General features: G+C 42.8%; 1 protein-coding gene across 1 annotated transcript in view; it reads left to right on the top strand.

Moving 5' to 3' along the window:
• The first annotated feature begins 15,996 nt into the window (after window positions 1-15,996).
• Window positions 15,997-16,625, top strand: part of PLPPR1 (phospholipid phosphatase related 1) — a 119,741-nt gene continuing 119,112 nt past the window's right edge. The window contains exon 1 of the mRNA XM_041469395.1: window positions 15,997-16,194. The gene's annotated coding sequence lies outside the window, so the exon portion shown is untranslated. The remainder of the gene's footprint in view (window positions 16,195-16,625) is intronic.

Below are 16,625 nucleotides of genomic sequence, written 5' to 3'. Positions count from 1 at the left end.
AGCATCTTTTTGCAAACTTCCAGTGTTGCATGCACAAGAGAGCTAAAGGTAAATACTCCTCTCCTCCCAAGAGCGGCGCAAATAGCATTTTGCTCTCACTTAAAATTGCAGTATAACAGGGGAACCATCTACCTGCATTATGAACCCTTCTGGTTATCTGTTCATTCCTTATTAACTGTAATTGGAGGTTTAGGCAGTTCTGGCAGCTCTGCAAGTCAACAGCATTCAAAAACTAAAACTTTAAATTGTGACAAAATAGGTATGTTTGCTGAATGAGGGCTCTCTGCAGATGTAATCTGCAAGCTGTAATCTCTACCAGGTCCTCATAAAGTTATTGTGTAACCTGCTTCCAACCCCTAGAGACCAAAAGATAAAGTAAACCATGTGATTTTAAATTCTTTCAGATCTTCTAGGCATTATGGAGTTACTATCAGAAATCTCTTAATCCCTCCCAAGGATTGGAGCTCATTGGTGATGGAGGTTCTGTAACTGATAATTGTGCCTACACTACCTGAGAAGCTTCTAGTTCTTCATTACTATTCTGAGCTACCAGCTATAGTAGCTATTAGCTGCTGGCTCTGAGTAACATTTTGATTCATGTGAGGATATAGGAAGTTCTTACCTCTAACCAGGTGCCTACCCAGACCATTTGTTTAGAGAAGGAGCTGATATGATCACCCATCTCTTGAAAAAAAGCACAATGCTGTACCTGTAACCCCACTTTTCCCACCTTATACTCTATCTTGTATATTAGGCACGCCACAGGTTGTGAAGAAAACAAGGTTCACCCTTCATATATTCCCTAATGGATCTTGAGTTTGTTTTATACCTTTCAATTAATGACCCTGACTGACCTGGAGGGCAGATAGGTTATAGGCACGCTGGCCTAGAGGGACAAAGTACTTAGAGGAAAGCACCTGGATCTGCCAGCAAAGCAGGGAATGGAACTAAACACATCAGTTGGATTACTTTTACCCTCACACACCTCAAATTGCTTTTACTTCATTTCAATGTTTACCAATCTTTCAAAGCAGTCTGTAGTACTGACAGGCTCAGCCCTGTACTCAGCAGCTGCTGCTGAGAACATCCTGTGCTCTCAGGCACATGCCCATGGCACACCTCACCAAGTGACAAAGACATGTGCTGTCACTTTGGTGTTTAATTATACAGTTCTTCCTCAACCCCATCTGCACAGCTGAAGACTGAGACCAAAGGTGATGAGAGAGGGAAACAGTAATTTTGCTGGGAAAAGATATGAAGACCTTCTAAGGTGCTGTAGCACAAATTACTCCTTCTAAAATCAAGAAGCTTGCATAAATCAAAAGTTTTGAAGGTCTCTGTCTGAAAGCTCTCTACTTTTCCTTGTGGCTGTTAGGCTAATGTTTTTAACAAGAATGTTGAATGAAAAAGGAAAGTGGAGATTCACATTAAATCACCTTTTTTCAGGAGACTGGAATTTAAGATGCACAACATAAGACAATATTAAACTTTCATGAAATGTGTTCATTAAAACGACTCAGTTCATTTTGTAGATAACTAGCTCCTTCACCATCTGAAGTCTTCACAAGACTCCTCACAATCTGATGTCTTTGTAAACCTTGACAATCTCTTCCATTCCTTCTCTGTATTTGTGGGAAATATGTATATTCTCCTTCTCAAACAACTTAATATTCCTCAATCCCTATAAATATTAACTGGCAGGCTTTGTAGAGCAGCAGATGAAATGTTTACCATTCACATCAAAGGTAGTCAATTCATGACCCATTTAGGTTGAATCCCTGCCAGGGGGGTAGAGGAAGGAAAAAAGGATGAGGTAGAAAACAGTCCTCTGTGAATGTCATTGGAGCACGTTTATGGCAATACCTTTGTTGCCTACACAAATGCATTTGCATATCCATAAGTAATAAGAATTAAGATGTGGGCTTTGTCTGAACTCTTCTTGACTTAATTTTCCTTTGACAGGTGGGTCTTGGTTTACATGCTGTGTTCAGTGTTCTTTGAATCCCCAAATCACTTCACCAAAATAGCTTAACAACTGCTTTCTGAGTGCCTTCAAGTTCAGACCTTTAACAGAAATAAATTATAGAAGATAAATTCTTTCCCAAATCTGTGTATTTCAGGGACAGCAAGTTAAATGTTTAGTGATATTTCTCATATTCTGCTGTCTCTGAGACTTGCCTGGGGCAGGGGAATGTGTCTGCTTTGTGTATAGGATGATACTGAGCAAGTTCCTGCATCTATTTTGTGTTCAGGGCTTTTTCTCCCACACTTGTAGGATGGGAATAATACTGACAGCTCTAATAACTGTTGAGACCTGTCAGGACAAATATTTAAGAATAAACCAATATATGTTGAAGAAACAGCAATCTTACTACTTTACCATTTGTGTTGCACTTTAGTAAGTGCAATGTAATTGCACTTTAACATTTATGTTGCAAGTAAATAATTGGCCAAATAGCCAAAACATAAAAGAATAAAAGAATAGAAGAAATATATTTTATATATTTTAAAGAATAAAAACCAGAAGGGTGGCTTCACTGATTTTTAAACAAAGATATAGTGTTTCTTTCAGCCTTTAACAATGTGCCTTACAGTCTGTATCTGCTTTTATCATTCAACTTACATGAACAGTGCAAACAAATATTGTATTAACAATTTTGCTTTCTCCAAAGCACCTTTCCCAGCCTATTCAATGAGTATTTGAGGTATCTAGACTGAAATACACCAGTATACACCAAAAAATTACCAAAATACACCAAAGATTTACAAACATCTCACTTTCTAAATAATGTCAGTTTAACAGTTTATGAAGAAAAGAAAATTTTGCTATGATCCAGATTCCAGTTTTTTTAAGATGGGTGTTAATAAAGATCATCTGCTTAAAAAAAACCTCTGCCAGCCTGGGTGGCACCTTTTTTCTTTTGAAACCACTGAAATTTGAGTACTTTAACACCTAGATTTGCAAAGGGAAATTCAAATCACTGTGGTTTTAATAAAATCTAAGTTCTAATCTTGCAAATAACACTATTCTGTGAGGAACATCAATAAACATATACTTGGAAAGTTTGAAGAGAAGCAGACATGGGGGTACTCCAAATCCAAATCCATGCCTTTGCCTCATTTTCCACCACTGATAGAAATTAAATTCTTTACTTCCCTCTCAAAAGTTAATGCAGGGCTGCTACCAGTTGTAAGCACTGGTGCTTGCTGAGATTCTATAGAGGTGCAGAAACACACCATGATTGGCAGGTCTTATTGCTGAATAGTGTGACTTTATAGCAAAAATGTGTCCTACCATGGTAGTAGACATAACTAAGAGTTTCATCATGCCCAGTATCTCACCCTGCAGTGATAGTCATTAAGTGCAAGGGTAGAGCCTTCCTATTCCTTCAAGTGAAAATGGTTCTAAGAAAAGATGACACATTCCTGGAAATAAAATAATACAGCTGCAATGCTGATTACCCTCCTCTAACAGTCCTGAATTGTCTGATCACAATTTTAATTTTCTTTGACAAATTCAATGGGTAGTCATGCTAGAACGGCTCATTTTCTTTTTGTAGCATGAAACTAGAGTCATGAACCTTTCTCTCCTGCCCACCTTGTGTCCCTCATGAGATTAGAAGGTAGTGGGTATCCCATTGGGGCATGAAAACAAAGAAAGTAGATGGTAGAAATATCTCATTTGATAAGCAGTCGCCAGTTTGTAGTTTGGTCTGGTGGAGGTCTCTGTGCTTTGGCTCATCTTGTCTTCCAGAATTAATCAGTGGAGCAAAGACAGTGCTGAGGATACATCCCAGTGGCAGGAGTTGTGATACCTGTAGTACTTTTCCTTCCTCATCTTCTCCTTGTTTTAGTAAGCTACGTGTTTGTCACTAACTAGGTGCTCCTAGTAGTCCTTGTAGCTACACAGTAGAAGAACAGCTGGAGATTTTTGGATGCCAGTGAGATGCCTGAAGCTCAGGATGTTCCTGCTGCCTGTGTAAATGTAAAGCTCTTCCAGCTCAACTTTGCTCTTTAGTAAGGTGGAATAGACAAAAGGATTGGAGCTGAGTAACTATAACACCTTCTTCTACTCCACTTGTCTCCTTAAATGTTAATGCTTTGCATTTTCTCACCCATTCCCTGCATGTTCTTTTACCCTTTCTTTCATCCATAATCAGAGCCTCTAAATAGCAGGTGAATAAATCTGGTCAATACTTGGTTGAGGATAGCATGCAACAACCCAGGAATCCATATTCTTTATTTTTATCACTCACAAATTCCTTTATCCTGGAGGAGCTATGTAGATTGAGTTTGTGGGAACCTATGCCTGACGGCCTAAGACACTCTAAGGGAACACTCTGAGTATTAACTGGTTGGGTTTTTTTTGGCTTTTTCTTTGTTTGTTTTTGTTTTGTTTTGTTTTGTTTTGTTTTGTTTTGTTTTGTTTTTGTTTTTTTGGGTTTTTTTTAAGTTGACATTTCATATTCATTCCACTTTAGAACAGAAATTAACAACATAATACCACTTAACTCTTTACTCCCATTGATATTGCCCAGAAAAACCACTGTTTCTTTGACCAGCTGCTATTTCCTTTCAATCCTTCCAAGGCCCTGGCTTTCTTCTCCCATTCAGGAATTTCCAAAGTTCTTAAGGATTTTTAAGGCTTAAAATCTAGATTCATATCTTGACTAGACCCTGGTTTTCTGGTGGCAGAGTACAATAGCTGTGTAAATTATTATCTCTTTGGTAGCTGTATGGTTTTTATTGATCCTTTGATCTGATCACCTCAAGTCTTTTACTGAATTTACTATCTCTGATTCCTACTGTTATGAGATAGCTGTTCATGGCCAGGGTCTCTGGAAGATTCACAGATAAATCTGATTGTAATGACTGAAAGAAGACACTTCCTTTTAAAACCTTGAGGTATTAAGAAGTGCTAGGTATCAGATTTTTATGTTTATCTTGAAACTTTGGTAAGAACAAATGTTCAGAAGCACCTCTCTGTGCAGGCTGTTGTTTTGTGGATGTTGAATGTCTCATAAATGCAGATAAGGTGTCACAGGAGATCCTACACACCTTGTGATGTAACTGTGTTTGTACAGGGTTATAAAGCTGTGCATCTGCCCCTTCAGGAGCACACTAGTTGATCCTGGAATGGATTGTGCCTATTTAGGAAATATAAATGTGTAGCACCACGATGCTTGTACAACTGAATGTGATCCTTTTGAGAATGGAAAAAGGAATCACATGTATATAATAATCACATAAACAGAATATTTTCCCTAAATGTTCTAAATTCTTCCAGGTATTCTAAACCTTATTAAGCCAATTTAAAGGCAAGTATACCTGACAAAAATGCAACTCTGTGCTACTTGATGCTGCTCTGTCTTGTATTAAACATAGCAGGGTACAAGATGGGGATGAAAACTGTGTAGGTTCTTCTCCATCCTTCCTCCTCTGTCTTGTACCCCTGTCACCATGATATTTTATGGAAATCCCTTTGCCAGGATTTTCTGCTGAGAAGCCTCAGAAAAGAAATGTAAACAATAACTATCTGATGGCTGTGGATTGCGGTCTGGAGGTTGTTTACCAACAGGTGCATCTTTGATTGGTTTCATGTGAGTTGTTTTTACTTAATGATCAATCCCAGTCCAGCTGTGTCGGACTCTCTGTCTGTCATGAGTTTTGTTTTCCATTTGATTCCATTCCTTTCTAGTTTTCTGATGGATCCTTTCTCTCTATTATTTTTTTAGTATAATTTTAGTATAGCATTTTAATATAATAATATAATAAATCAGTCTTCTGAAACACAGAGTCAAGATTCTCATCTCTTCCCTCGCCCTGGGGACCCTCGAACACAACCACATACCCCAACACTCATCAGCAAAAAGTGACAGGGACAGTACATAATCACTATATATTTCACAACGGAAGCACTTCTTCAACTGAAGAACCAAATTTCAGTGGAGATAAATTCTCTTTGTTTTCTCCTCTCCTTCCAGACATAGTGAATGACCCTCTAAAATCAATGAGATTACTGGAGTGGAGAGCACAGGTCTGTTTACCCTTTGGAAACACCCCTGGAAGTCCCTCAAATCAAGTCAAAGGTGTATGCTACTCTTTAAATGCACAGCTTGGCCCAGCCACAGTAGGACCAAAGGCATCACAAAAAGCCTAGAGAGGTCTTCTATTTGAATCTGTTTCTAGAGGAGAAAAGTCTTTTCTGCTCCAAGTCAAACCTTGCACCTCTTCTGACATACATCTTTTTTTTTTTTTTTTTTTCTGCTGGTTGATAGTTAAACTGATCTGCCAAGACTTTATAATTGACCCTCTTCTTCATACTTAGACTGCATTAGTCACCTGCACAGGGGTTGTTGGCTGCTATCCCGAGTGCTCTGTAGCTGTGATGGCAGCTCTTGCTCTGCCTATGCTTTGACTTGGGTGGTGATAGCTTGCCACCTCTATACAAATGAGGGTATAAATACCCCTGGGTTTTTTGTTATTGGTTTTTTAAAGATTCCATTCATGGAAAGACATGGACCTGCTGGAATGGGTCCAGAGAAGGAGGCCACCAAGATGCTCAAAGGGCTGGAGCTCCTCTCCTATGAAGACACACTGAGACAGTTGGGGTTGCCCATCCTGGAGAATAAGAGATTCCAGGGAGACCTCAGAGCACTTTCTTGTACTTAAGTGAGTTACAATAGAGCTGGAGAAGGACTTAAGAGTATGCAACTATAGGATAAGGGTTAATAATTTAAACTAAGAGAAGGTAGATTTAGATATAAGAAGGATATTTCTCCTCATGAAAGTGGTGAACCACTGCCACAGGTTGCCCAGAGGAACTATGGATGCCCATACTTGGAAACATTCAAGGCCAGGTTGGATGAGGCTCTGAGCAACCTAGTGGTCTAGTGGAAGGTGTTCTGGCCCATGGCAGGGGCTTAGAATGAAATGATTTCTAAAGTCCCTTCCAATCCAAACCATTTCATGATTCTATGATTTGTCATCATGTTCAGGGTGGCACCTGAACAGGGCATCACCCTTCCTGGTGATGATTTGGACTGATGCGCCTTTTCCCTGAAAGGGGAGACAGTCAAATTCATATTCCTTATTTAAAGAGAGCTGCTGGATCAAGTCAGAGACAATAGCCACTGACTTTCCTTGTTTCTTGTCTCTGATTAACCAAAACAGCCATCCTCTCGCTAGACAAGGCTTTCTGTTGTCTTTCATTTCCACAGAAAATTAAATTCTTCAAAAAATGTGGGAACCCCTGTGCTGCGAAGACCCCATATAGTGCTCTGCTCATCTAGGGAATACCCACAGCCCTGGCCCTAAATCTGAGCAAGACTGGCTATAGAGACAGAGAGGTTGTGCAGCTGGCTTTCACTGATACAGGGCAAGACTGGGAATATAACCTTCCCAAATCTACATATCAGAGCTGCAGAAAGCAATGCAATGGGCAGTAAATCTGGAACGGTCTGGAAGAAACTCCTCTTCAGGCTCCCACCTTCCATTGTAATGTCTCTTTCTCTTAAAAAAAAAAAAAAAAAAAAAGTCAGTGCTGGTTGAGCCATCACTCAGATAATTCCTTGAAGCAGGAGGGAAGCACTGAGGCTGACTTTCCTGCTGTCCTGTCATCAGCACTCACTGACAGAATGAGGCTATTCTCAAAGAGTACCTTCTAAAGAAGTTATTGTTCCAGCTACGTTTCTAGTTGTTAAATCCCCAGACTTTACAAGCAACCTTTCTGGAGCTCTATTCCTCATCCCTAATGGAAAATCTGCTTTGCCAGAAGAGCAAGTAGGTTTATATCATAAACCTGTAAAATGAAGCAGCTACCCTGATTGCTCTTGTGAGTATAATGCCACATTTTCCCACTGAACTACATGACCTCTATGATGTAAGATTATCCAACTGCCAGATTAGTTCAGGTCCCAGATTTCTGACCCACCACTATGACTTCTGCACCTAATTCTCAGCTACTGCACAAGGATTGTGTTGGACTTAACAAAAATGACAAATGACAGTGCAAATAAACTCAAAAATATCATCCCTTCTTAATAACCTACTTTCTGGAGAGCTGTCCTACAAACTTCAAATTAATTTTAAACTTCAGGCACTGTATTTCTGCATGCTGATCTTGTTAGGCTGAGCACAGAGAAACAGAGAAATTTATCTTGGCATTTGTTTTTATGCAAGCTGCAATGCTCAGAGCTCTGCAGTGGAGTCATGAGTAAGCAGACGAGCACAGAGGGAGAAGTTTCTGTGCAGGAAAGAAGTAGAGTGGGTAGAGGGTGATCAAGCCCTCAGCTGATACAAAGACAACTCATTTTCAGTTAGTGTGAAGTGATTTCCTTGATAAAGGGCTTTAAAAATTACTCCTACACCACAGAAAAATAGAAGTATTAGACACTGGCTGATATCCCTGTTTGTGACCTAACGTTGGCAGGTGAGGTTTTCCAAAGCTTCTAGACCTTCAAAGTCTTATGCAAACTGAGACTTTCAAGGACTTTTTGTAGCAAATGACTACTGTGAATGACTGACAGCTTGGACCTGTAACCATGAGATGACAGGCACTGGAACTGGATTGGGAGGCAAATACATGAATGATGAGATGGCACAAGTGTGCATCTTTTGGCCCTTCCCTGAAGCAGCACCTGAGAGCAGCAAGGACTGAGACTGGGAGTTTGTTTAGGCAACAGTGCTCAGCCCCCAAAGCCACTGGACCTGGAAGAGGCATCCACATGGCGTTACAAGGATGATCCACTTGGTCCCTCTGGATACCGCAGTGGGCTGCTCTCATCCTGTTCTCCTGAGGCCATAACCTGGTACCATTCAAATGGTGACAGGGGGCTGTGGGGTTTTCACTCTGTTGCTCCAGCTGCCATGACCAAGGGCAGGGCAGACTGCCAGTTACCCCCCAGACAGCCCCACTTACATCATCTACAGACCTTATTATCCCTTTTCACATCTCTCAAACCTTCATTTTATCACTCCTGTACCTCCTTATGTCCGCCTCAGTCTCCTTACAAATCAACAACTTCAAATTACTTTTTCCAGCCAGACACCAAATTTGGTATTTCTGATTCTGTGACCTGTCTGATGTGATATACCTGATAGAGTTACATGGGTTTGGCAGATTTACAAGGCTGTCTTTCCCTAAGGGTTTTTAGTGCTACCTCCAGTTATCTGTGGGGTTTGGCATGTCTCACACAACGCCCCCTCAGCTGCCTGTGATACCTGTCCATCCATCCTCTGTGGCACCTCCTGTCAGTGTCTCACCATTGCTACTTATTGTGGAATTACACAATCATTTGAGTTGGAAGGGACAATTAAAGCCCAACTAGTATGACTACCCTGCAATAAGCAAGGGCATTCTCAACTAGATAATGTTGCTTAGGGCCACATCCAACCTGACATTGAATGTTTCCAGGGATGGGGCATCTACATGTCCAACAGTTCCCTCACACCATGTCTGAAGTTTTTCCATGTCATGATTAGCTAGGTTAGACTCTGGCCAGAGTCCAGGCAGTGCTCCCATCATTTGCCTGCATGCTATGCATGTCTAGCAGTGATTTTTAGTGTAGATCTTGTAGCATGGGTCTAAATAGCTCAGTAAGGATGCTTGTCTGCTCACCTGGTGATAAGACTAAAATACACTTAGAATTTTGTGTTTTCCCTTTAGGATGAAAAGGTCCAGGAATATTCTGATGGATTTCATGATCAGGACTTACCCAACTCATGAATGCTGCTGGACTTCAGCTTAAGGTGCAATTGCAGCATGTACAAATACAATCAAGTAAAACACCACCAAAATACAAACATGCACAGGCCACAGGATTCATGCCCTTTGCTTTAAAATTTCACTAATACATCAAAATTAGTGGGCTACCTTTTGGCACAGGGTCTGCTCACCCTCTGATAAACCTCCAAAAACTGAATATGCTTTTTAAAATAAGGTTCAAAAGCAAGAAAAGTGATGGAATAGGAATGACTAGCTCTGAGTACTCAAATAGAATCCCACTGAGTATTAACATTACCTGAAGAGAGAGTGCAGTTCAACATGTTTGTACAAGAATTAAGAAAATTAATATAAATTGAAAAAACAAGAAAATTTACTGGGAAAAATCTTGCATAGCTTGGTTAGAAGCTAAAATCTACTTCAGCAAAATAAGGGAGGCAAGCTAAACTGCTTGCCTCCCTTATTTTGTTGATATGTGAGTTGATATGAACATAAAGAGCAGGGCTACAAATTTAGCTAAATTGGTACATCTTTGTGTAGGACAGCCCTTCCTAGATCTGCAACACATCAAATCTCAAACTGTCTGTAATTTTTATTTTATTTTATTTTATTTTATTTTATTTTATTTTATTTTATTTTATTTTATTTTATTTTATTTATTTCAAATGCTGTGTGGAAAAGCAGAGTTTATTCTTAAGGTACCTAAGCAGTAAAAAATTTGGTTTTAAATAATGCTCACATAGAGGATGTGTCCTGATTTGAGGTTTTAGGCCAAGAGAAAAGTGGGCTGCAATGCACACCTTGCTCTCAGATATTGTGGACTCTCTGTCTGGGCATCTCCATTTAGGTGAAAATTCTGGTTTGTTCATCTCTTCCTGTGCAGTAATTATGAATTTGCTGTTATGTCTCACATGGAGACAGCATCTTCTTTCTTGTTAGCAGGAAGATGCCAGAAATTTTTTAAATGCTTCTAAAAAAATGCTAAAAAACACCCCAAGATTTGAGGCACATAAACTCCTCAAATGTGCTAGGGGAACAGCTTTCTAAGTTACTGCTGAAGTGTACTACCTGCATACACCCAGTCAGCTCAAGCTTGCCTACCAGTACACTTCATTATGCAAATGTAATTTGCTATCAGAATGCTACAAGATTGTTTTCCCAAACTTAGATGTATCATACTCTATCAGCAGCCTTGTTTGTGTGTGTATGTGTAAATATATAGAGGTAGTTTGGGTTTTATTTTGCTGGAAAGCATCAATCTTATGTTGAAAAGGAGAAAACTGGTCCCTCACTCTACTTAAAGAGTTGGATTATTCTCTGCACTGCGAGGTGTGTTACTCATTGTATACACACCCCTCTTTGTTCCCATTCCCTGCTAATCTTCTCCACGGTGAAGACTTTTTCTGCAGCTATAGGATTTTCATACCTGTAGCAGCAGTGTGACATCTCAGAAATCAGTTTATTCCCTGTCCGTGGGTTTTAACTTGTGTATTATACTTGAATCCTTTGATGTCCAATAAAAAACTGGTCTTTGCATTTAGCCTACTGAGTGTTTAATGAGAAACAGTAGTTCACATCACACATCCCTGTGGCCAAAAGAGTCAATTTGAGGGAAGGTTTGGGTACAGAGTTGTTTATGAAGCTGGTCCTCCCTGAAGCCGAAGTAGCTGAAGTGGAGTACTGTTATCTTGCATTGGCGTAACAGATGGTGCATTTTCCTGTGACTAATTAGCTATGCAGCGTCTCGTCTGCAAAGAGTGAGAGGAAATCCTTGATGCTTCTCTGCTACTATCTCTTCTCCCCAGGTCTGAGCAGCATTCCACCACAGACTCCAGTGGCTGGGAGACTATTAGTCCGGCAGTAGGCGTCCCTGACCTGTTTTAGGACTTTGGCAATTTTACAGGTCACTCATAGTTACTCATGAGAGGCTTGCCTAGGCTGCTGTTCAACTCAGGTGGGCTTGGCCTCTCAGCCCAGCTGCTGTGAAGACAGGCTTACAGAATCTCAGAATGGTTTGGATGGGAATGGACCTCTAAGGGCCACCTCTTTCTAACCCCCTTGCCTTGCACAGAGACACCCTCCACTTGATCAGTTTACTCAGTGCTGTGCCCAGCCTGACCTTGAATGTTTCCAAGGATGGGACATTCACCACTTCTTATGGAACTTCTGCAGTGTGTGATTTGGAATTTCACATCCAGTCAGGGATGCTGTTTCCTTCCTAGCCCCTTAGGAATTTTCCAGATGTGATGGTGGCACACTGGGGCCCTTGCAGGTATTAGAGAAACTGATTTTTTATCTGTGATATAAGGTAAACATGTAAATCTGGATTTTAAGAGACTTTAGTACTACAGTTGAGGAACCTGGTCTAGTAAAAGGTGAACCTGCCCATGGTAGTGGGGTTGAAACAAGATGGTCTTTAAAGTCTCTTACAACCCAAACCATTCTGTAATTCTACAACACAGCAGTGTGCTCTGCTATTGAGATTACAATGACTTACACAATTAAGTGTACTGCATTTCCTTAACCAGGAACATCTGTCACCAAAACAGTGATATGGTTAAATCTCTGGCTAGCAATTAGGGATGTGTGTGTAATGTCATTTCAAGACAGCAGGAGAAAATAAAGCGTAGTGAAAACCAATGTGCCAAGCATGAATTCACTGCCAGCTCTGTGGCAGTCAGCCCCTACTCTCCAGAGTAACACCTGACCTGCCATCACTATCACATGCTTAGCTTTAGATTCTTTGCAGACTTGTATTCTAATTTTGCTTAGGCAGGGCTAGAACTGGTAACCCGTCATTGCTGCCTGACAAGCATGTGGCAAAGATAATTATGTAAGTGCAGTGTAAAAAAAAAAACAAAAAAAAAAACCAAAAACAAACAAACAAAAAGAAAATGCAAAAAACCAAAATAAAACCAAGAAATCCCCAAATTAGTCCTAAAGCTATTTTTTTGTTATATTGGTTGCAAACTTTTCTATGGCTTGTACACAAATCCTCCAGCTGCAGTCTGGTCTGTGCATATGTATGTTGTCATTTTCTTGCCCTGTGCATCAAGAAGTATGGGCTTGAATCAGGTGTGGCTGTTCTGTGAAACACTGAAACACTTAGAAGTTGATCTGGATTCAAAAAGCTATGCAAAAAAGTCTATACTTTTACAGCTGAAAAAAACATCAGGAAAAATTTATGGACAGGTAGTAACAGTGAGGCCTTACGTTGAATTCTCATGCACTAAACTCTGATGTCGCTTCATCTGAAAGTTTGTATGTATTCACACTGCTGTGGAAAAAAGTCAGATGGGGACACAAAGACGGGCTTGTTAATTAGATAAAGCAAAAAGAGCTGTTCCTTTCTGTTTTTTGAGTAAATTGTCTCACAAAATTAGCAGCAAGCAAATGCAGGCTATATATAGCAAATATTTAAGTTGTCACTACAAGCATCCTACTACAATACTTGATGGAGTAATGCATGACTATGGCGACACAGATTGTCCTGGATTTCTGGATTGCATCTACATAAACACTCAGGCAAGCAAACAGCATTCAGCATGTTCTGCAACTGGCTTCAGTGGAATGACTCTAACAAGAGTCAGAATGTGAGATGTCTTACTGGAACTTAATGAAAAAAAAGATACCCAACTACTACCAGAAGTTAAAAAAAAAAAGAAGGAAGAAACCAGAGTGCATGTGGCAAGTACATGTCTGTGATGAATGTTGCTGCACTTATTCTTCCATGAAGATTTACAGACTGCTGAATTGTTGCAATCCAGTCTTCAAGCTCCGACAAGGATAAAGGAGATGACAGATACCTATGACTCCTGCTGAATTATCATTGATTGAAAGCTAAGATTTGTTGCTTTTAGCAGAAAAATATGAATCTTTCTCCTACAGTACACATCCTTGCCTCTTTTCTGCCTACTGCACGTTGCAGAGAGCTGCACGTTGCCCACAGGATTTCACTACAAACGTGGGCGTGAATTCTCCCAGCAAGTTGGGCAACACATTTTGGGCACCAGCTACACTCTTATTCAAAACATAAATGTGTAGTGATCTCTAAGAAGGAGATTAATATCTATTTAAACTTTCAGGCTAGGCATGCTTTTTCTGGGAAACAAATGCATACTGCAATTTGACAAACTGGACATCTCTAAAAATCCCACTCCAGGTGCGTGGCACTAAAACAAGACACTTTGATTGTTCTGGAGGTAACACATATTGATGAGAGACTGCATTAGTTTGTTTGCTGTGGGGTGGGGTCATGTCCCCTGAGACAGAGAATACAGTTCCTCATATTTACTATTTAGCAAGTGCTTCTGGTAAAAGATTATTTGTGTTTACACTTCTCAGTTTGTTCTCTCTTTTGTTTGCTTGTTTTGTTTTCAAATATTCCTCCTATTAATACATCTTCTGGAACTGCCTGGCTTACTTTAGGCTAAAAATAGCCCTTGTTGCTACTGCTGAAGCTCCATAAAAGCCACACAACAACCACACTAGGAAAGAAAACCTCACGCCCAGCTGAGCTTCCCTGAAATGACAAGTGGGTCTGAAATCCATATGACCAAAAACCAGGAGGAAAACAAATCATGCCTTCCTGCTCTGCTTCTACTAGGCTTTGTGATGGCGTAAAGTAGGGACAGAGCAGAAAGATGCGAGTGCTTTGCTTTCCCTCTGCCTTCTCTACATCCACCAAGGACAGTAGGTGCCTCTTTTGGAGAGAAAAAATGGAAGAAACAATGAAACTGCAGGGATGGAAAGCTGCAAAAAAAGAAATTCTCATGTTAAGTTTCCATGTGTGATTGGATAATTGGGCAAACATAACACTATCATTCCTGAAGTTAATACAATTTGATTTTTCTCTTGGGTAAATATCAGTCTTTGCGTATGACCAGACCAAAGCTATTGATGCTGTTGCACTGCTTAAATGAACAGATATCTCTCATCCTTCAGTGGGCTGTGCCTGTGCTCCTGGTGTTTTACAACGGAAGAGGGCTTTGGATATGCAAACGTTTTCCTCTGCATTGCAGCAGACAAAATTTAACACTTCTCAAACCTTCAGTGAATAACTCTGCACTACTCATCTGGCTGTGCTCCTCGGCCCATGTGGCCCATGGTCCACACTGGTCAGACACAGTCTGGGCTTAGTGGTGGTCTCTGGCAACCTCACTGCCATGTGGCATGGGTGCAGTGTCCATGAAATGCTGGGATAATAAATACCAAAAACCACTTCTGCAAGGTATCTTGGCAACTGAGGAATTAAATTCCATTGATCCACAGATAAAAATTATGTTGGCACGATTTACTATAGTTTGTGGGTGCTATTTTTTTTTTTTTCCCAATTTTACACTTAAGGCCTATTGACAAGAACATGCCACACACTTGTGGGAAGCCAGGACTCCGTGCTCATTTGCAGTAGAGTAAATCGTGGGTCACTTTTTAGTTTGCCTTGCCAACTAGGAATGTAGCTGGAATGTAGTTGGGGTGGTACCATTCCCAGTTATAGAAACACATCTGTGAGTTGGAGGCAAATCTGAGCCTAAGACAGAGAAAGAACAAGCTCCTCTCCTTGTGTTTTGAGTGCCTAAGGCAGTTTGTTGAGGACAAGGTTTTGTTGGATACCATGAGTTCAGTACGCTGGTAGCTCCCAGGTGGACAGGACCATGAATAGCTTTAGGGTTCAGGACAACACCACGGTGCAGCAGCGTTGCAGTCCTGCCCGGTGCCTTGCATGAGGCATGGTGACGGCAGCACACCAGCACTGCCAACGCCAAGACCAGGACCTGCATCCCACTCCACTGGTCACTCCTCTTCTCCAGGCCGCAGGGCTCCTTTAACCCAGGGTATCCCGGGAATTTGGAGCACCAACACCGCAGCAGGTCACCCAGATCGCATCCCTCTGCCCCCGATGCACTCCTGCTGCCGTGACGCCGGCGAAACCCCTGGGGCATCGTGCTCCCCGCAGCGGGACCTGGGCAGGAGCAACCCGGAGAGATGTCCGACTGCCTCCGGCCTCCGCCGGCCACCGCCGAAGGCAGGGAGCAATGTCCCCGGACTCCGGACCCTGCTCCAGCCCACAGGGAGGGGACTGCCGCGGGGAAGGGGTCGAGCTGCGAAATCGCAGCGGCTCTGGGGGTCCCACTCCCCCTCCCCTCCCTTCCGCCCGCCCCTCCTGGCTGGCCCCTGTCCCCTCCCTCCGCCCCGTCGCCGGGCGGGGGCTGGAGCCGGGTCCGGTGCCCGGGAAAGCAGAGGAGGAGCGGCGGAGGGAAGGAGCGGCGCCTGTTCTCCTCCGGGCAGCGTTGCGGGGAATCCAGGAGGGAAGGGACGAGGAGGACGAAGGAGCAGGCGGCGCAGGGAGGGAGTCCCGGAGCCGACCCTCCCCGCCGCGGCGGAGGGCGGACCACGATGCCCGGCCGGCGAGCGCTGCCCGCCCGCCCTCCCGGAGACCGCCGCCCGTAGCGGGGCCGCCGCGCCGCGGGGTGAGCGGGGCCGGGGGCCCGGCGGGGGATGCCCGTACGGGACCGGCGGACGCGGGGGCTGCGGGGAGCGGCAGGAGCCGGGGCGAGGCGAGGCGGCGGCTTCCCCGCGCTGTGCTGCAGAGCGGGCCGGGATGCGGGATGCCGTGGGTCGGTGTCGGGGATGGCGGGAGCGCGGGGGCATCACCGCTTTTCCCGTGGCAGGTGCTGGGTGACCCCTCTCCCGCCCTTTCCCTCGGGATTCCTCCCGGGAACACACCCCCGAGAACCCCTCCCGGGAAAGGGTTCCGCCGCCGGTGCCGCGGGGCCGTGCGGGTGGGCTGCGGTTCGGGAGGAGGCTGCGGCGGCGGCAGCAGGGCGTGATGGACGCGCCGCATGCGGGGAGAGATGCTTTGGAGCAGAGATGCTAAAATGTCACCGTGTGCGATGTCTCT

Source organism: Pyrgilauda ruficollis, unplaced genomic scaffold, assembly GCF_017590135.1.
Source record: "Pyrgilauda ruficollis isolate IOZ18807 unplaced genomic scaffold, ASM1759013v1 scaffold231, whole genome shotgun sequence".
Taxonomy (NCBI): domain Eukaryota; kingdom Metazoa; phylum Chordata; class Aves; order Passeriformes; family Passeridae; genus Pyrgilauda; species Pyrgilauda ruficollis.
Note: the sequence above shows the minus strand (reverse complement) of the source record. Positions and strands in the feature narration are given on the sequence as shown.